This window comes from Anabrus simplex, chromosome 3 (genome assembly GCF_040414725.1).
Source record: "Anabrus simplex isolate iqAnaSimp1 chromosome 3, ASM4041472v1, whole genome shotgun sequence".
Lineage (NCBI taxonomy): Eukaryota > Metazoa > Arthropoda > Insecta > Orthoptera > Tettigoniidae > Anabrus > Anabrus simplex.
The window spans coordinates 282,326,591-282,349,572 of NC_090267.1; the positions used below are offsets into that span (position 1 = coordinate 282,326,591).

General features: G+C 41.1%; 1 protein-coding gene across 1 annotated transcript in view; it reads right to left on the reverse strand.

Moving 5' to 3' along the window:
• The window catches only part of LOC136866260 (serine/arginine repetitive matrix protein 2), a 519,326-nt gene that overhangs the window by 159,181 nt on the left and 337,163 nt on the right, over window positions 1-22,982 (reverse strand). The window lies entirely within an intron of this gene.

Here is a 22,982-nt window from a genome sequence, read left to right on the forward strand (position 1 = left end):
ATGGCCTTCAACAGCAGTGCAAATTTACATTCACTGACACAGTATACGTTATTATTACATATCATGCATAAATATTGCATTTTCTCCAAGTTGTCTTACGTGAAGAAACACATGTGGCACTAATATCTCGTCACTGTACAGTCGAGCAACTAAGAATCCACTGCGAATAATCAGGAGATTGGTTTTCGAGTTGAGACTTATGCCTGTCCACACCATAATAGATCCACCTCCATAGGCAACAGTGGACTGTACAGCTGTCTGCTGAAATTGCTCCCCACCTCTCCTCCAGACTCGCAGACGACAATATAACATGAAACAGGATTAACCCAAGAACAGGACACAGCACCAGTATCTTAACTGCCAGAGCAGATAATCTGTAGCAAACTAGTGTTCAAAAGGACAGTACAGTGGCGACATCAGTGATTTTGCTCATGTGCTTCAAGAGACAATTAGTTATATAAGCAACCTGGACATAAAAATATAGTTTGCTTCCCAAAATCATATATGTAATAAATAAATAAATAAATAAATAAATAAATAAATAAATAAATAAATAAATAAATAAATAAATAAATAAATAAACAAACAAACAAACAAACAAATAAATAAATAGTCCCAGGAATTAACCTGGGAGGAGTCCTTGTGGCTCCGGGCAAATGGAAGTGAAATGCGTCGTTGCCGGGTATCTGCAACATAAAATATTGGATTCAGCAAGAGAATCCAACTAGCCTCTTTCACTCCAACTCCAGCACGTAACCTACAAGAGGTGTCCCTGTTAAGCTGAGCAACCCAGTGGAAGGTTGGGTAACCAATCCCAGCGGGAAACTGGGTCAGTGAACTGATCAGTACTGGGGGCTTCAAGGCTTACAACTTTGATAGTCAACAACTCGTCACTTTCGGGTGACCAACTATACACACTTGTGTGATAGACTGTATCAAACATGAAGTACGAAAACAATAATGATAAATCCCCAGATGGTAACCAATCCACCCCCGTTCATGACGGGGCATATAGGTCGTCGGATTCTGGGGGACCTATGCCTTCATGTGACCCAGTCAGAACTAAAAGAAAAAGAAACATCACATACCTAGCTACGATCAATATTAAGTCGCTGAAACTTAAACATACCCTTGAAATCCTGAAAGACAAGAACATCAGCATTGCAGCCTAACAAGAGACACGGTTCCCAGATGAAGATGCCATGGAGTCTCAGGAATATAGAATATATAAGGGAAAGCCTGGTAAGAGAGTCATGATGAATGTACCCTTCCTGGGGACAGGGTTCGCAGTACACCACAAACTAGTTGCTAACATACTTGGCTTCTCTTCGCCCAATGATAGAACTTCAGTAATATCCTTCAGGTCTAGCAATAGGGGATACTCTTTGGTTAACTTCCATGCTCCTACCAATGACTCTAACAAGAAAAACCCAGAGACTACAGATAAGTATTGGGACACCCTTGAGGAAACCCTAGACCACATCCCACATCATCATACGGCAATACTGCTGGGAGATTTCAACGCTCAGATTGGGAGAGAACAGAAATACCGGAAGATTGTAGGAAGATACCCGCCCATAAGAGAACCAACAAGAATGGGGAACGGCTAATCAGTCTGTGCACCAAGTATGGATTACTCTTGAAGTCTACGGCTATTAAACGCCTACCTAGGAAGGCCATGACGTGGCGCAGCCCAAACAGCATGATGGGTGAGTTCCAAACTGACGACATAGATGTTGATTCCCATTGGGAATCTGAAATATTTGTCCTGAATGAGTAAATTTATAATACCAATATAAATGGTCCGTTATTGGACATTATAAATTTTCCAGCTAACTCATTCTTGGTTGCCAGCGTTTCGCCCTCGTGTGCTAGGGTGGGCTCATCAGTTGGTACCTAGCACACCTACCAATACGCTGGCTAGTGCATACCATGGAGGCCACTGCGTAGGCTAACTGGAGCCACCGGCAGTGCCAATGCACTATGTCATCTGATGGGCAAGCAGGCATCAATTTTTGATAATGAGACAAAGTCTCTTAGTGCATTGGCACTGCCGGTGGCTCCAGTTAGCCTACGCAGTGGCCTCCATGGTATGCACTAGCCAGCATACTGGTAGGTGTGCTAGGTACCAACTGATGAGCCCACCCTAGCACACGAGGGCGAAACGCTGGCAACCAAGAATGAGTTAGCTGGAAAATTTATAATGTCCAATAACGGACCATTTATATTGGTATTATTTCAAACTGACCACGTAGCAATAGATAAGAAGCACCACTGCGACATTATGAACGTGAAGGTTTTACGAGGAGCTAACAAAGACTCCGATCATTACCTGTCCATGGTTAAGATGAATCTGAAACCACTGTATAAGACCAAGACTATGCTTATGAAGAAAAAGAAGATTCCTAGGTTTGATATCACCAAACTTAAAGAAGACAATGCAAGTTACCAAGAGAGTCTGAACCAAAACATCAATAGGATTAACACCACTACAAATTGGGACCCACTTCGGGATGCTATAACAGACGCGGCTCAGAAGACAATCCCCAACACACCTACAGGAAACAAGCACCCATGGTGGTCAAACGAATGCGATGAGGCTATAGAATCCAGGCGACTAGCATGGCTCAAATGGAACCATCATAAAAACGAAACCAACCTACAAGCCTTTATTACACAAAGAAAGAACACCTCCAGCATCATAAGAGGGGCAAAAAGAAAATACAACAAAGAACTGATTAAGCAAGCCAAGGAGGATTTTGGAAAAAACAACTCCAGAGACTTATACAAAGGTCTAAAACAACAGACGACCCAGTTCACACCCCAAACTTTACACTTCCAGAGAACAGACGGATCAATGTGCCTCAATGATGATGACTGCATCAAGACCCTAGCTGATTATTTCCAAGGACTTTTGAATGCTGAAGAACCTGCGCAGCGCCTCCCAGTTAGAGAACCAGCTAAAACCGGACACCAAAGACATCCCTCCTCCCACCTATGAAGAAGTAAGAGAGACCATTCAACTTCTCAAGAACAACAAAGCTCCTGGAGAAGACGGAATAGTGGCAGAAATGTTGAAACAAGGTGGTGAGGAAACATTCAGGCACATACACAAAGTAATCCTGGACATAAGGGCTAAGGAAAGGCTCCCAGATGATTGGACATCAGCTGTTATCCACCCAATCCACAAGAAGGGAAGCAAAACAGATCCCAGCAACTATAGAGGAATATCACTCCTTTCAGTATCGTATAAAGTCTTTTCCAAGATTCTGGAACAGCACATAACGAGACAACTGGATAAAGAATTAGGAGAATATCAAGCAGGGTTCAGAACTGCAAGGTCTTGTGCTGAACAGATACAAAATCTGAAGACCATCCTTCAATATAGCAAGAAAAGATGCAGACAGTGGGTAGCTATCTTTGTCGACTTCCAGAAGGCATACGACTCCGTGGATAGGATCGCACTCTTCAACACCTTAAGAGAACTGGGACTAAACAAAAAAATTAATAGGTTGGTGCAAGCCACCCTGCACAACACCACTTCCAAAGTTAAGTTTAGAGGTCAATTATCAGAGAGCTTCAAAATCAAAACAGGGGTGAGGCAAGGAGATGGTATCTCATGCATATTATTTAACTGTGTCCTGGAAAAGATCATAAGAGAATGGACCAGGTCATTACCTGAGAACACCGGATTAAGAATGGGGTTTAAATCAGACAACCTGAGGATTCCATACCTGGCCTTTGCTGATGACCTTACTTTATTAGCAAACGACATGCATGAGGCCACTATGCAGCTTCAAACACTGCACTCTATAGCAGCTAAAGCGGGCCTCATGATCAACATTGGAAAGACCGAGTTTATGACCGACATCAAAGATGCCCCTACAACAATGGGAGTCAATGATACAAAACACATCAAGAGAGCTAAAAATGTGAAGTACCACGGAGAGTGGATATCGGAGGACCTAAGTGAAATGATGGCTCTTGAACAAAGGAGAATCAAATTAGACAAGGCCTACCATGCCTGCAGAAAACTGTATGCCTCAAAGCATTTATCAAAGAATGTAAAACTGAGACACTATAATGCAGTAGTCAGACCATCAGTCCTCTACGCAGCAGAATGCCTATCCCTAACTAAAAAAAACCCACTGAGAGCCCTGGAAGTGCAACAATGGAAATTCCTGAGAAGAATAATAGAGCCAAGGATCCTACCAGATGGAAGGCGATGGTACAAACCCAACAATGAGCTCTACCAGTATCAAGAAAACCTCATAGATGCCACCAGGAGAAAACGTCTGACTTTCTATGGACACCTATACAGAATGGATCCTAATAGATTATCCCATAAGATCTTCAAGGTTGCTAACAAAGGCAAAGCTACTGGATTCCCCTGGACCAAACAAGCTGACAAAGATCTTGCAGAGCTTAATATTAATCAAGCCGCCATTACTGACAGAAATGCATACCGTTTAATGGTCAAAACTAAACCTTTCCTAACATCCCTTACATCAGCTAGCCACAAAGGAGCCGGGAATTGGTCAGAGGAACGCAGGAAAGAATTCAGCGAGAAAATGAAGGAATACTGGGCCAACAGGAAGGCTCAAGAGGCCACTAAGAACACAATCCAGTATGCTAAAAGGGGCAGGCGACGACAAAAACACAGCTAGAACACAAGCACCGTGGTCCACAGATGGCCTAAACGCAAAGAAAAAAAAAATAAATAAATAAATAAATAAATAAATAAATAAATAAATAAATAAATAAATGTAGCAAATTTCAGTCTCCTGTCACATCATAATCTGTACAGTGCAGGTACTTGAGCGGGTTATCAGGATTTTAAATTACATACATACATTATCATTATAGACTGTTATGCCTTTCAGCGTTCAGTATGCAAGCCTCTGAGAATTTACTAAACATCGCCATAATCCTCGATTTGCAACTAGTGTTGTGGCCTCATTTAGTTCTATACCTCTTATCTTTAAATCGTTAGAAACCGAGTCTAACCATCGTCGTCTTGGTCTCCCTCTACTTCTCTTACCCTCCATAACAGAGCCCATTATTCTCCTAGGTAACCTATCCTCCTCCATTCGCCTCACATGACCCCACCACCGAAGCCGGTTTATGCGTACAGCTTCATCCATCGAGTTCATTCCTAAATTAGCCTTTATCTCCTCATTCCGAGTACCCTCCTGCCAATGTTCCCACCTGTTTGTACCAACAATCATTCTTGCTACTTTCATGTCTGTTACTTCTAATTTATGAATAAGATATCCTGAGTCAAACCAAGCTTTCGCTCCCGTAAAGCAAAGTTGGTCTGAAAACAGACCGATGTAAAGATAGTTTCGTCTGGGAGCTGACTTCCTTCTTACAGAATACTGCTGATCGCAACTGCGAGCTCATGCATTAGCTTTACTGCACCTTGATTCAATCTCACTATATTACCATCCTAGGAGAACACACAACCTAAATACTTGAAATTATCGACCTGTTCTAGCTTTGTATCACCAATCTGACATTCAATTCTGTTGAATTTCTTACCTACTGACATCAATTTAAACTTCGAGAAGCTAATTTTCATACCATACTCATTGCAGCTATTTTCAAGTTCCAAGATATTATACTGCAGGCTTTCGGCATAGTCTGCCATTAAGACCAAGTCGTCAGCATAGGCCAAACTGCTTACTACATTTCCACCTAACTGAATCCCTCCCTGCCATTTTATACCTTTCAGCAGATGATCCATGTAAACTACGAACAGCAAAGGTGAAAGATTACAGCCTTGTCTAACTTCTGTAAGTACCCTGAACCAAGAACTCATTCTACCATCAATTCTCACTGAAGCCCAATTGTCAACATAAATGCCTTTGATTGATTTTAATAATCTACCTTTAATTCCATAGTCCCCCAGTATGGCGAACATCTTTTCCCTCGGTACCCTGTCATATGCTTTCTCTAGATCTACGAAACATAAACACAACTGCCTATTCCTCTCGTAGCATTTTTCAATTACCTGGCGCATACTGAAAATCTGATCCTGACAGCCTCTCTGTGGTCTGAAACCACACTGGTTTTCATCCAACTTCCTCTCAACGACTGATCGCATCCTCCCTTCCAAGATGCCAGTGAATACTTTGCCTGGTATACTAATCAGTGAGATACCTCGATAGTTGTTGCAATCCTTCCTGTTCCCTTGCTTATAGATAGGTGCAATTACTGCTTTTGTCCAATCTGAAGGTACCTTACCAACACTCCACACTAATTTTACTACTGTATGAAGCCATTACATCCCTGCCTTCCCACTACACTTCACCATTTCAGGTCTAATTTCATCTATTCCTGCTGCCTTATGACAATGGGGTTTATTTACTATCCTTTCCACTTCCTCAAGCATAATTTCACCAACATCATTTTCCTCCTTCGCATGAGCTTGGCTGTTTGCAACACCACCAGGATGATTTCCTTTTACACTGAGAAGATGTTGAAAATATTCCCTCCACCTCTCCAGTGATTCCCTGGGATCTATTATGAGTTCACCTGAATTACTCAAAACAATGTTCATTTCCTTTTTCCCTCCCTTCCTAAGATTCTTTATTACTGTCCAGAAAGGTTTCGCTGCTGCTTGACCTGGCCTTTCCAGGTTATTACCAAAATCTTCCCATGACTTCTTTTTGGATTCAACAACTATTTGTTTAGCTCTATTTCTTTCATATACGTACCAATCCCTGTCTGCCTCGGCCCTTCTTTGGAGCAATTTCTGATAAGCCTTCTTTTTACGTTTACAAGCCGCTCTCACTTCATCATTCCACCAAGATGTTCGCCTTTTCCCATCTTTACACACGGTTGTCCCTAGGCATTCCCTTGCTGTTTCTACTAAAGAATCCCTGTATGCCACCCATTCACTTTCTATATCCTTAACCTGCTTACTGTCTACTCTTCAAAACTTCTCACTAATCATATCCATGTACTTCTGTCTAATTTCCTCGTCCTGGAGATTTTCTACCCTTATTCGTTTACAGACAGATTTCACTTTCTCTATCCTAGGCCTAGAGATACTTAGTTCACTACAGATCAGATAGTGGTCTGTATCATCGAAAAATCCGCGAAAAACTTGTACATTCCTAACAGATTTCCTGAATTCAAAGTCTGTTAAGATATAGTCTAGTCTCCCATGTGTAGCGGTGAATAGCCTTATGCTTGAAGAATGTATTCGTAACAGCTAAACCCATACTAGCACAGAAGTCCAGCAAACGCTTCCCATTCCCATTAGCTTCCATATCTTCCCCACATTTACCAATCACCCTTTCGTATCCTTCAGTTCTATTCCCAACTCTCGCATTGAAATCACCCATTAGCACTATTCTATCCTTGCTGTTGACCCTGACCACGATGTCACTCAATGCTTCATAAAACTTGTCAACTTCATTCTCATCTGCACCCTCACATGGTGAATACACGGACACAATTCTTGTCCTAATTCCTCCCACTGACAAATTTACCCACGTCATTCGCTCATTTACGTGCCTAACAGAAACTATGTTGCGTGCAATGGTATTCCTGATAAAGAGCCCTACCCCAGACTCTGCCCTTCCCTTTCTAACACCTGTCAAGTACACTTTATAATCTCCCACCTCTTCCTCATTATCTCCCCTTACCCGAATATCACTTACTCCTAGCACATCCAGATGCATCCTCTTTGCTGACTCAGCCAGTTCTACCTTCTTTCTTCCATAAGCCCCATTAATATTGATAGCTCCCCATCGAATTCCATTTCGTTCACCAAGTTGTTTCCAAGGAGTCCCTCGCCTGTCAAATGGGAGTGGGACTCCATTACTCCCATAGGTCCGAGGCTTGGTTAAAGTGTTCTGAGCTCGGTAAATTCATGAAGCAGGATGCTGCCCTACTTGCACATAGTCCAAGTGAGGATCTCTCCTCTAACGTGTTATGGACCACCGGTGAATTTTATAGTCCTAGCCGCCTGAGCACAAGGAGGGCCACGACTCAGAATATGTCCGAGATGCCCACTCCCATTCCATAGCAACTGGTATCCCGACTCTCAGGACCACTTACTGGGCCACTTAGCCGTTGCCCATGGTTCACGAACTAGGACGTGACTACAGTAACCCACAAACATAATCTCTCGAAAATTGCCTCTTGTGGTCACTAACTCAAAACTCTGTTGTAGGTCACCTGTAGTGTTCTGGTGGTTTCACAGAGCTTGTAGATGCACAAAATGATCCTGCCCTACTTGTTTTTCTTTGGCATGCCATGCCATGATTACAGCCTCCTCGGAATGTTTCCACAGATGCCAAATTGTATTCTGAGCAACCCCTAGTCTTCTGACAACATACCTCTGTGTGAGTAGTCTAACTGAAGCATGACAGTAACTGCTCCCCTGTTGCTTACCTTGCCCGCACAATTAGCCACAACAATATACACAACACAGACCAAACTTTGAACAAACTTTAAATCGAGGCACTCTTACATTTCAACTGACACTGACAACTTTCCAACATGCAGTTGACAGTGGAGCGTCCTGTAAAAGACATGTCAATGCCATATTAGTCCAACAGGCAAAGAATGGCTCTGGGGAAGAAACTTCTTGGTTGCTGTTAGAACCATCGCTGAACTACAGCCTCCACATGTTTTCATCTGATGTGAACCATTTGCTTCTTTTCACATGTCAACACCTCAAATATGGGAAAAATCACAGGGAGACATGTCAAGTTACAGGGGAGATATACTAACTATTCTAACCAAAATTGATGTAATACAGTAATTTACAGATGACACTGGTACTATGCAACTGAAAATCGTTGTTGAGCAAAATGTTACCTTCTCCAAGCAGTCTAGTGTGTTTTGCCTTTACTGCCTGTTGTAACTTGCACTGTTTTGTGACCTAGTGTTCGGCATTCACAGATGCTCCTTTCTGCAGGAATTCCAGTAAAAGTGGCACATGTAGATAAAAACAATATCACTACTTTACCTGCACTGTTCAGTATGGTGCTGAACTTCCTTGACAGCAAAACGTCAACATGTTTCCACTGATTGTTCTGCTTCTTTGTTTCAGGATGATAAAAACTATGGCATTGTATCTCATCAGACAAAAGCAGGTCAGGAGGTAGCTGAACCTGCTGCAAGTATTGCAGAGCAATGGTCATCCAATTGTTTTTTTGACCACGTTTATTAACTTGACCATTGTGGGGGTTTTTTAACCATCGTTAAGGTGACAAGGAACAGACTTAACACTTGTGAACATTGTGGTTGTTTTCTTTTTCAAAACATTGTCAAGGTTATGAGGAACAGACATAAAACTTCTATTAAGGTACTGCAGCCCAGGTACTGATGACGTGATGTGGTATTGTGGGACAGATTCACCACTAGTTCAATGTCACTCATATTGAGACATTTAGTACTATCTATCAACTCATCAACATGTACCATAGAAAATGTCCATCTCTTTCTACGGTTGTTCTGGTCAGCTGTTGTCCCTTAGGGGAGCGTATCCTTCTAGGAACCATTTTCATCGAGTGTGCAGTGTGTCAGGCTAATGCAATAATCACTGTACAGTGCTTTCAGCTGCCTGCATCCAATATTTTCCTTTGTCAAACAATGCACAGCAGCATATTTTTCTCCTTGCTTGCTTGCAATCACAGAGATGGTCTGGCTGGGGTTTTCCATCTATGATAATGGAATAGACCATACTGCCAGCGACTCAATGTCAAGTTGGGCAGCAGTAAATAACCCGACTTCCTAAGGGAGCCAACGGTTTCAGGCGGATAAGCCCCTTTAGGTGCGGTGTTGACCCACTCAGTGGAAGAAATGACACTGGAAATCACCAAGCTCTTTTTCTGGCCCAATGGCAAAACGGACAGAGGAGAAACATTTACAATTCAGTTCCCAATGGTCATGGAGGCAAAGGTCACGACAGATGGAGCAGTTGTGAAGGTGCATCTCAACTGTATTTCAAGTCTGTGGCAGACTGTTGCAGTCCCAGTGTTCATCCCTGCATGTCTCATTTCATGTCTGCTGCAAGATATGGCTCTGAGATCATAGTGTATGGGTCTCTCTCCAACAAGTTGGAATCTACCTTAGACAAATTCATGCCAGCAGCACTTTATCCTGCTATCTTCCCTCACTTTTTGAAGTCCAAGAGCAATGGGATAAGGACAGTAGGAGCAGGTTTCCGGTGAAAACTGGGAGCTTCCAGTCTGGAAGTGCACGCTGGCAGCAGATGTGTGATGGTTGCCTTTCTGATACCTGGGACTGTTCAGGAATTTGGTTCTGCATCCGTGTCTGGGCAGGCCTATTTAGGAGTACTGCTGCCCACCACACATGGGGAAGACCCTAGAAAATGTGGGCAAAAATCTGTAGTCACACTCTTTGGCTGCTAGGGCAGTGCCACCCAGCGGGTCAGTACCACTTGCAGTCAGAATGAATCAATTACAATGTGAACATGGAATATCAGAACACTCCTAGATATAAGTAACGAAAGAACTGAAAGATGAAAAGCACTTATCACTCTCGACCTCACTATATTGGACAATGATGTTGCTGCCTTGAGTGAAATCAGATTGTCTGGTGATGGGAAAGTTGTGCAGTTTATCTTTTGGAAGGGAAGGGAGGAGGGTGAGACTAGTATGCATAGAACTGGGCTCGCTGTAAAGACAAAACTGATAAATGCCCTCCCGCTCACTCCACAGCAATCAGCAAACGATTATGACTCTCAATAAGGAATATTTTCATCACTCTCATCTCGTCATATGCCCCCACTCTAGAGGATTATGATGGTAAAGATGTTAAGAATGAGTTTTATCACCAGCTAAGCATACTCATCTACAAAATACCACTTAAGGACAAACTGTTATTGCTTGCTGATTTCAATGGCAGAATTGGGACTGAATGTGGGAAAATGTGATGGGCATACATGGTGCTGGAAAATGCAACACCAATAGGTTATTGCTTCTCAGCCAATGTGCTACGCATGAACTGTTTGTCATCAATACTCGGTTCCAGTTTTAAGACCACATGGATGCACCCACACTCTAAGCACTGGCTTCACTATGCCATCACCCGACAATGTTCAGAAAGACGTTCAAGACAGCAAAATATATTTATGACTGCTGGACAGATCAAAAACTTCTGATATGCCAACTCAGAATCTCTTTCTACTGTAAATTTTGTCTGCATCGCTCACGTCTGTCCAGAAGGAACTTCGACATCCGTAAACTTTCAGACTGATTCATTGCTACATAGTTCCAGAATGCAATCTCTGAGCAGTTGTTATCCAACTATCACAAATGATGTGGAGCAAGAATGGGCAACAATTTGAGCTGTTCTCCTTAAGTCAGCTAAGGAATCTGTTGGTTTTGAAGAAGAGTCAGGACTGGTTTGAGGACAACAATGTGGAAATTATGAACCTTACTGATGCCAAATGGCAAGTTCTTATATCCTTTCAGCAAGATCAATCCTCCAACTTGAAGGAAGTCCATTATCATGATCTTAAACGGAAATGCCAGGCTCGAATCAGGGAAATGAAGAAAAGGCTGGTGACAACAGAAAACTCAAGAACTTCAAAAGTTATCTGATGCCAGAGACCTGCAAAACTATTATGCAGTTATTAAAGAGCTATATGGGCCAATTCATTCTTCAATGGGAACTCTGAAATCAGCTGAAATGCTACCATCTTTATTGGTAGCAAGGATATCTTGGAGCACTGGTAAAAACATTTTTCCATTCTGTTAAATAGCAACTTTACCACAGCTGAGGAGTTCCTCTGAGATGTGCCATGAACTCTGTAGCCATGGATGGCAATGCCACAATCATACCAGGAATTCTGCAAGGCTCTTAAACTGAAACCCAGAAAACCACCTGGTCCTGAAAATATCCCACTGGAGCTGATTCAAGGGCAAGGTTTATCCTTATACACAAGACTCATCACAATCCTTTCAATCTGGGAAACTCAGCAAGTACCTGGTGACCTGAAGAATGCTACCATCACCATCATATTCAAGAAAGGTGATCACTGTGTATGTGGCAACTATCTTGGTATAACCCTGTTGCCCACAGCTGACAAAACTTCTTGCAAAGATTCTACTTAGCCGTCTCCAGGTTGTCTCAGAGAAGATTCTCTCCGAGTCTCAGTGTGGTTTTTGTGCCTCAGGAGGCGTAATTGACATGATCTTCTGTGCAAGGCAATTACAAGAAAACTGCAGAGAACAGCAGCAACCTCTCTACTTAGTGTTTTATGCTCTGGAAAATGTTTTCAACTCTGTCCCAGGGCCTGCTATGTGGGCAGTGTTGAGATGCTTTGGTTGCCCTGAATGTTTTGTTCGCTTGATTCCAGCACTCCATGATGGTATGTCTGGTCATGTTCTCCTTCAGAAAAAATATCTCTGATGCTTCTCCTATCACACATGCACTGAAGCAAGAGTGTGTACTTCCCCCAATGTTCTTTAATCTGTATGTGACTGCTATGCTTTGTGATTCATCCTGTAGCAACACCTCTAGCATTGATTTAAGGTATTGCCATGATGAAAGCCTCTGCAACTTGAGAAGACTTTGCTCACATCGCTTAACTCATGTCAGCGGAATAACTGAACTGCAGTATGCTAATGATACTGCATCACCTGCTATCACTCCGAGGACCTGCAACAGTCAATAGTTTCAAGAGCGCATATGATCGATCATTTTGGCCTTGCCATCAGTGTCAAAAGGAAAGATCCTTATCCAACCTGCTCCAGGGACTAGCCTTGCAGAGTTCAATGTTTCTGACTCAGACATCATTCTGGAACAGGTAGCTCACTTGTCATACCTTGGGAGCATATTGCCTAAACGATGCACTTCAGAAGAGGATATGGAAAACAGACTCCTGATCATTTGGTATTTAGTTGCCTATTCAAGCGGGTCTTTTGAATAAAGACTTAACAGTTCGTACCAAACTATGGTGTATAATGCAGTCATCATCACATTGTTACTCTATGGATGTGAAACCCGGACCCTGTACAACAATGACATCACGAACTTAAAGCATTTTCATCAGCAGAAACTTTGTTCAATCTTAAATACCAAATGAGAGAACTATGTCACCAATCTTGTAGTTTTTGAGAAAGTATGCATGAACAGTGCAGGAGTATTTGTATACTCTGGAAAGAGTAGCAGCTGCCGCTGCACTGAGTCAAGCTAATGCAATAATCATTGCACAGTGCTTTCAGCTACTTGTATCCAATATCTTCCTTCATCAAATAACACAGAACAGCAGAATATTCTCCTTACTTGCTTGCATTTTCAGAGGTGATTACATTAACACGGATATTCAACTCAAACGCACAGCCCACGTGATACTTTACAAAGGTGAAAAATGAGAGTTTCCTCCTAATTCAATACAATAAATATTCCGTCATTAGACGGAGTAAACAAATTCAAACATGTTTCGGCTCGTTTGAGCCATCTTCAGTGAAAAATGAGGGGAGTTTGAAATAATTTACATAATATAAGTTGAAAAAATGCTAAAAAAACATAATGAAGGAGCAAATGAAAAAACAAACAAAAGAGAGCCTAGACGGAAACAAAATTAGCACAAATGTACAATATTTACATCAATATGTGGAGCAAAAAACAACTCACTGCGACAAAATTCAGTGAAAAGGTGTTAATTTAAAATAATAATTGAAACTAAAAACTGTGTTAACCTAAGAAAACAAAGGAATGAAAAAACAAACGATGCAGATGGAAATGAACAATAGTAGCTCACGGTGAGGTTGTGGACCTCATAGTTTACAAAATATTGTTTAGTAACAATAACAAAACAGGTTGAAATCACTGTCGAAAGTCATCCTTGTAGAAACCCATCACATTAAAATGGTCAGGAGGGGAGCGGGAGCAAACATTTTTGAGAAACCAAGCCTGATATAACGTGCAGGCGAAAAGCCGGTGACAAGGAAAAAACACCAATGAAATTTAAAGCTTTAGAAACAGCAGCATTCTCAATATCTTCTCAATCTAGCGTTATATCAGGCTTGGTTTCCCAAAAATGTTTGCTCCCGCTCCCCTCCTGACCATTTTAATGTGATGGGTTTCTACAAGGATGACTTTCGACAGTGATTTCAACCTGTTTTGTTATTGTTACTAAACAATATTTTGTAAACTATGAAGTCCACAATCTCACCATAAGCTACTATTGTTCATTTCCATCTGCATCGTTTGTTTTTTCATTCCTTTGTTTTCTTAGGTTAACACAGTTTTTAGTTTCAATTATTATTTTAAATTAACACCTTTTCACTGAATTTTGTCGCAGTGAGTTGTTTTTGCTCCACATATTGATGTAAATATTGTACATTTGTGCTAATTTTGTTTCTGTCTAGGCTCTCTTTTGTTTTTTCATTTGCTCCTTCATTATGTTTTTTTAGCATTTTTTCAACTTATATTATGTAAATTATCTCAAACTCCCCTCATTTATCACTGAAGATGGCTCAAACGAGCCGAAACATGTTTGAATTTGTTTACTCCGTCTAATGACGGAATATTTATTGTATTGAATTAGGAGGGTACTCACATTTTTCACCTTTGTAAAGTGAAAACCTTCAATACGGAATGATTCTAATATCTTGTAATGCCCACGTGATATGCGAGATCCTGGTTCAATGATCAACTGTTGTTTGATGAACTAGTTTCCTGCTTGTGGAACAAATCGAACTAGGTTCACTGTCTTACTTTCACAATCACATGGGTTTGATTTTTAAATGATTGATCCTTTTAAACCAATATTCAGTGGTATTCAAGTTTGTGGGATAGAAGATTAAGTGTGGCTCATGACTTTCACATAAAATCTGATCCTAATATCATTAGCATTTAATGAGTTTAGCAATAATCTCTATGGGGAAGACATGATTTCCAACAATACATTAGAAGATACAAAGTACACTTCATGAGCAAAGAACAAAAATTCTGCAGTGTTAAAGACACACACAGTTTATCAGGAAGTACCAGGCTCTGAAGATATGAAAATGTGCACATTGTAAATAAAGATCAAAAGAGTTTTATCAATGAAATGAAATGTCTATATGCCAGAATTTTTACCCTTAAAATACTAAGAAAGCAGCTGCAAATGTTTCACATTTTAGCCCTCTTATATGCCAATCAACTGCATCACCATTTTATACTGTAACTTTGAGGAAAGGAGTCAGGTACCTAACCTGCTATACCTCACACTCAGGTAACTACAAAAACTATAAGATCATTGCTATGGAGGAATTGGCTGGTTATAAACGTCTCAGCTATTGTATTGTTACTAAGCAGAGGTCAACAGCAGTGTGAGTGAAGACAATGTAACTAGAGAAAACAGCAAGTGCAATATAAGGACATTTGTAGGTCTAATATGAAGAAGTGTCAATCTGATATCATCATCTGGGAGGATGCAACAACTGACTAATAATAATTGTATGGCCTCAGCTACCGTGAGCAGACATTTCAATTTGACGCCATCTGGCTGTCTGCTTGTCAATTTTGACATTCTGTTTTACTCTAGGCCCACCAGATGGCAGACCGAGTAAAGCGAAAATCTCCTGGGCGTCTAAGGCTGATATTTAATGAATTTTGCCGGTTAAACATTAAATGTGTCACCAGATATCCTTTACATGTGGGCATCGTATGACATGGAGTGTCGAATGGACTTTTTTCGGCCCTTCAAAAATCCGACCACCTCTGCCGGGTTTGAACCTGCTATCTTGGGATCCGGAGGCCGACATACTACCACTGATCCACAGACTGACTAACCAATGCAGAGACATACTTTTACCAGGAGGACCCTCAACATTTTGAACAGTGACACAGGCATGAATACCATGAAAGAAACTGTAACAAATGGCCAAGTTCTACAACCACAAGGAGCTTTGAAAGATTTGCATTGCAGAGGAGCGTATTGTTTTTATTTTCATCACCATCACTATCACTACTACTAGACCACATATTTATCAAAATGTATCTGAAATAAGTATATTTAAATAGCACTAGTACATTTATATATTATTGCCCTTTCACTGGTAGAGAATACTTCCCAGTTCACTAGTAAGTTACAAGTATTAGTACTTTCGTGGAACATACCCATAAAAATTCACTGGTAATTTGTAAGTATGCCTTTGCTGGCAAGACGTAGTGTTTATAGTGCATTGTGTCTTCTGGCATGAGCTAGAATAAATTTGTTGCTTTCAGTGACCTGTCACAGTCTCCTCCTTGTCTTTGACAATATGAAAGTGACTGAGGTATGAGCGATGCTAGCAATACCATTTCTTACGCAGCTAGTCCCTGTTATGAGTGGTGTGAAAGTATCGCTCATAGGGTTGGTTGGTGCATGCATTTCAGTGAGCTTGGCAGACTGATATGTAATAGCAACTTCGGGCTCAGTGAGGAAAGCAACGGGAAACTACCTCACTCCTCATTTCCCTAGTATGCCTCTTCAGTGACACCTAGGCTATCTATGACAGCTGTTGCTGCGGCTGTGGAGGATCAAACCAGCCTTCGGGCTGAATACCCAATATACATACAATTTGTAAGTATGGAGTAGTAAAGTGCAACTGTAGAAAATTCTTTTGTGGAACAGAAACTCTGGTATTTGTAATAGTTACTAGAGAATTTACTTGTAATGTACAAGACCATACTTTTGTGGAATAGGTCGCAGGTATTACTTAATTGATAGCCGGTGTCCCTGTTGAAATTGTTAGGATTTCTACGTATTTCCACAGCTTCCCATATAATCCTGGACCTGTAGTGTCTATTGTGGGTAAGAGCTCGAGCATCTTGGAACAAGACATCATGACCCGACGATAGAGCGTGCTCAGCTACTGCCGATTTGCCTGGCTGGTTGAGATGAATATTACATTCATGTTCCTTGGAACGGGAACCAATGGACCGGCATGTTTGGCGCAAGTACAGGGAATTTCGTGTACCCCAGGATGTAAAAGTGGGGACAATTTGTCCTTGGTTTTACTCAGACTGTGAGCAATTTTAGTGGCTGTGCCAAACACTGTTTTTATATTATGTTTTCGGATTCCAGCCATTAAGAATTTACGTAGGTAGTTCCTTTCCCTGTCCTTTCACTATTGTTATTTCGTCCCAGTGTTTTCCAAATTCGTACGTATTGTCAATAAATATACAATACATTTTATCTATAACCCCCTTAGACATTTGGATGCACTAATCAATTATAACATCTTTGCGACATACATCAATGTCTAATGGTTGCAATATTGTAATATATCAGCAGATGGTGCCTATAAATAGTCGAAACCGGTACTGATGCGAATTTGCTCATAATAAATAAAGTATTGATAGGTGGAACATCCTTTTTGTCTATATACGTGCATCCAATCAATACAGAAATGAAACTTACAAATAATGGAAAATATGTTTGTATCAGACTGGAAAAAGAGTGTCATTTGTCACTTCTAGGCTGATTCACTGAACTGGTGAAGTGGAATTTCCTGCCGGCTAATAACAGCACATTGCCCTGTATTTGGAATGCCCGCTTCCGCAATATGAAGCCTGCTACTTGAGTAGTTGACATCTTTATTTCGAAAAGCATCCAGAGCTGCGAGATGGATGTTCGAAGTTGTGGTTGCGTCAAATACATGAATATTTCTTTTCCTCCACTCTGGACCCAAAATTTTTGGGATGCGTAAATTATGAAACAACAGCGTTAATAACACGAGAAAATATGGTAGTTTCCTTTATCAGGTGGTAAAATGAACGGAAATTTATAGGTATCACTGAACACTTGGAGATAACGTTTGTTATATATTTTGGCCATAGCGAGAAGAGAAAATACCAGAAACTGTCACCAACACAACCCCCTTAAAAATATACAAGTCATTAAAATGCACTTAAATACGCGAAACTACCACGTACAAAACAATTCAGTATGTCCCATACATTATTAACATACGACTTTGACAAGGGGGGGAAAGCATAGAAATGCAAGAAAAAACACGTGGCCTACAACAGCAACAAAACTACGCACAGAAACAATGTTAACAGCGCGCGGACCACACAATAACAAACTCATTCTTTCGTCCCAATTAACCGAGTCGCTAGCACTCGCTAGCCTTTCTTGCTTGCAGGACGACTGGCGCCCCAAATCCCCAGCTGTATAAAGCGCACGCGCTGCTCTGGTAAGTGGAAAACACGATACATGAAGGCGACGTATGAAACATTCACAAAATAAAGCATCAAATAAATACGCTTGAAAACAAAGTTTTGGAAAAAATAGAAGCGCACAAGAATTTATCCTTTATCCTAGGGGAAGAATACTGGCCATACTAGAGGTTATATTGGTCAAAAATAGGAAGAAAAATAAATCGGAAAATCGGAAGAAGAGTTAAAAACTGGAAGGTTTCCAGATAAATCTGAAGGGTTGGCAGGTATGAATTTCTTACTCCCCAGAGGTTGTTTACTGGTCAAATACATACTCGGGATGCAGCCGGCATTATTGCACGGCATATGCCGTGCTCACTCGTCAAAAGGTTAATGATATAGATTTCACTTCCCATAGGGAACTTGAAATATTTGTTCTGACTGAGTAAATTCATAATTCCAATATAACAGGTCCATTACTGGCTTCGATTACCTGCAGTAGCCATGCATCGTGGTAGGTGTGCTAGTTACCAACTTATGAGCCCAAACTGGCACACTGGGTTGAAATTATGGCAACCAAGAGCGAGTTACCTGAAAAATATATAATTTCCAATAATGGGCCAGATATATTGGAATTTACTCATTCAGGACAACTACGAGGGATATAAATAAAGTAGTGGCAACATAGTCCAGGCACTCACAGGAGATCGGGCATGCGCAAACAGGACATGGGAGCAGTCAGGTGGTGCTGTTGTCTATGTGTAATACGCATTTGATGGGCGTCCAGTTGGGAGTGGTTTTGCTGTGTGGCGTTGAAGTGAAGAGTGTCGGTTTCACCACTCTAAAACATGTTTCAAAAGGTGATCAGCGTTCGTGGATTAAAATCGAGGTTGGCCGTGACAAAAATGCATCAATGATATTGAGCATAATGTGATGCCTGTGGCCAGAATGTGAGTGGTCTTGTTTCCATACACCATCAATAGACTGTCTGAGAATTATCTATATAGGTTGGTCTCCGTCATCAAACGGCATGGCACATACTGACAAAACATCTTAACATGAGGAAAATTACGTCCCATTGGGTTTCACATTATCTCATTGACGTACAGAAATGGTACCGGTATGCACTGGCTGGCATCTGCCTGGACAAGTACATCAACAAAGGAAACTCATTTTCGCAGCATATTGTCGCTATTGACGAGACATGGGCACGAGTCTATGAGCCTGAATTAAAGCGTCAGTCGAATGAATGGCGCCACCCAGGTTCATCACGTCCAAGAAATTCCGATAGGAAACCAGTCAGGTGAAGCTTATGCTGATTGTTGCATGCGAATATGAGGATGTTATTCTTACACATGCTGTGCCTGAGAGACAAACCGTCAACAGTGACTGCTATTGCAGATTTCTGGAGCGACATGTGTCCAGCTATGCCGCGCAAACGTCCTGTTTATTGCGAGACGATCGCCTTATCACGTTGCATGACATTACACATTATGTTGCAAACAATGTCAGGCTCTCATTGGAAGGGTAGCAATGGGAGGTCTTTGTAACACCGTCTGTACCCACCAGACACGAGTCCTTGTGACTTCAAATTGTATCCGAAGATGAAGAAAACCCTCCAAGACCGCCGATTTCCTGACGTGAAATCTGTACTCCACATTGTACAATAGGCGCTCCATCGCTGTTATCAAAAGAGAATACCTTGCCAAAAGTCTCCAATGGCTTCCAAACATTTAGCGAAAGGTAATAGACTCTGCGGGAGACTACACTGAAGAAGGCTTTTTTGCTAGTGGCTTTACGTAGCACCGACACAGATAGGTCTTATGGCAATGATGGGATAGGAACGGCCTACGAGTTGGAAGGAAGTGGCCGTGGCATTAGTTAAGGTACAACCCAAGCATTTGCCTGGTGTGAAAATGAGAAACTGTGAAAAGCCATCTTCAGGGCTGCCAACAGTAGGATTCGAACCCACTATCTCCCGGACGCAAGCTCACAACCACGTGCCCCTAACCGTACGGCCAACTCACCCAATCATTGAAGAATATAATGCAACTGTACTTGTTAGGTCATTAAATATTGTGTTCTATCAATATTGCCACTATTTTATTTACAGCCCTCATATTTCAAGTTCCTTATGGAAATGGCAAGCAGGAATCAATTTTTATAAAAGCGATGAAGTCTCATAGTTCATTACATTGCCTGAGGCTCCAGATAGCCAGTGCAGTAGCCTCCTCTAAATACACTAGAGTAGAACGCAGCCCGGAAGGCGGTTTTGTTGCGCAGAGAGAGACAGAAGTATGAGGTGCGGTGATGCCAATGTGGCTACTCATAACAGCATGTATGTGTAAACATTTTTTCATCCAGTTATATCTTGAATTCCAAAGCGATGACCTATATTTTGCATGGGCTTAAACGTTTCCTAAAAGTCCAAATTAATTTTTAACATCAAACCACGAAAGTGTTCAGGAAAATTTTCGAGATATTAAGGAAGGTAAATGTAAGGTGAGAGAAATGAAAGGCGAAGGGCAGAGAGCACAACAACATGAATGTGTAAACATTTTTTCATCCAGTTATGTCTTGAATTCCAAAGCGATGACCTATATTTTTTGTGGGCTTAAAAGTTTCGTGAAAGTCCAAATTAATTTTTAACATCAAACCCCGAGAAAGTGTCTAGTGAAATTTTTGAGATATTAAGGAAGGTAAATGGGCGGTCCAGTTTCAATGCCGTAGGATATTCGCCGTTTTTATACATATCAAATATTGTTGTACGCAGAACATTTTTAATGAAATCATCAAGGACCGTCACTGGCTTCTTCCTCTAAGGGTTATTCTCTGGCGACCTGAACACCGCATTATTTTTATTTCCGAAGCTTGTTTTATCCTCTGTACTGTTTGCAGGCCGATACCACACGCCAGTGCCGTCTTCTTTTGAAGCGTGGCAATATGGCATTCCTCACCTTCTCCGCCTATGAACGCCTGCTGCTGCATGCTTACCAAATACAAATACTCTTTAAATACTATTTCCCTCGCCTGTCGATGGAATACTTGTCTTTTTGCTCTTCCTGGATCTATCGTACACAAGCAAATAGTTCCCTAAATTCGTTGATTAAGATATTTACAAATAAAACTCGAAACATTCACTCGTGACCCGCACAATCAGGCACCTCTTACTGAAATGATTCTATTGGCTCAGCAGAAAACACGTCATACTACGAAGCACGCGAATGTTACTGCGCAACCCTCTTCAAACCGCCTTCCAGGCTGCGTTCTACTCTAGCTATGCGTCTTGGTAGGTGTGCTAGTTATCAAATGAGCCAAAATTGGCACACTGGAGTGAAACGCTGGCAACCAAGAATAAGTTAGCTGGAAAATTTTAAATTTCCAATAATGAACCTATTATATTGGAATTATAGTTGTTTTAACTTCAACTATAATCTCTTCTGGCACTTCTTTTTGTCTTAGACATACCCATATGAACAAAAGTGGTTTATCATAATAAAGTAGAACATCAATAATCTGAAATCGGTTAATTCAAAATTCCGCCTAATTCGAAGAGGCTCTCATTCCTGGAAACATGAAATACAGTTTTGCACATTATTTAAATTGTTTAATTTGAAATACGGATGATTCGTAATTCGAAGAACAATGTCGGTCCCATTACCAAAAATCAGACGTTTAATTCAAAACTTTCTTTACATTTTAAAAAGATAGTATTTTACAGGGCAATTTGAATTCAAAACTTATCCGCGTCATAATAGAACGAGTGTTCCGGAATGTGCAGTGCTAGCTTTCTGCACTTCAACTCACTTCTGTGTGTCTACAGTGTGCTTCATATTTGCTAAGTTCGAGTAAAGTCGTCATTCTTTTGTATTCAGCGTCTTTAGAAACGCCACAATATCACGTAGCAAGCAGTGTGCGGAGAAGCAGAATCCGCGAATACTGATGATACCAACAGTTGGCAAGAAAGATTGTATAACCAATTTGTACGCACCAAATAATATTATTAATGCCGAACCCGAACGGACCTATGGTTTTAAAGGAGAGAAGTGCCAGCCGGGAAGTCGTACAAGGGTGGGGTGGTTGTACTTAGTTGCAATACACAGAGAAGAGAGAGACTTCCTACCCTCATCACAGAAAAGTTTGATAAGCCACGATGTTTTAAGGGCGTCGGGCACTTTCTGTGCAAGTACAAGGCATCTAAAAAATGCAAACAGTACAGTAATCCAAAAAATAAAGCATCTGCAAAGGGGAGCCAGCATAATTTGTCCTTGTCTTTGAATGGTGTTTTTTTTCTTTCATTGCGTGAGGTTATGTTGCCAGTGATTTATCCAAGTGCATTATTTGAATAATGTAAAATGTACCTTGTTGGATACAATTCGGAAAAGTTTTTTTTCCATGGCATTTGGAAGGTTTAAACTGTGTATTAAGGTGATTGCATGTATTAATGGCTCTTAGACAACTTTGTGATGCGGCAAGGGTTGGCTTTTTTTAATTACGAGTAGGCGATTAATTCGAAATCACGTAATTCGAAGTCCGATTTTTTCATCCCGACGACTTTGAATTAACGAGGTTTTACTGGAATTATTATCACCATCACCAATGTCTAAATGATTGTCTAAGTAACAATTGTTCTCAGTTCTCAGCTCCCAGGTTCATTTCATAGTAGAAACCATAATAAAGATTCTGTGCCAAGTCTTGAAGGAATTCTTTTCCTCGGTAGTCCTCGGCCTTTCTTCCCTGTGATTTATCCTTCCAGCAGATTGGTAAGAAGGATATTATGTTGCAAGATGTGAGACTCACTGGAATAACCTTTCTGAAACCAAACTGGCTTCTATCAAATCGGTTACTAATTTCGT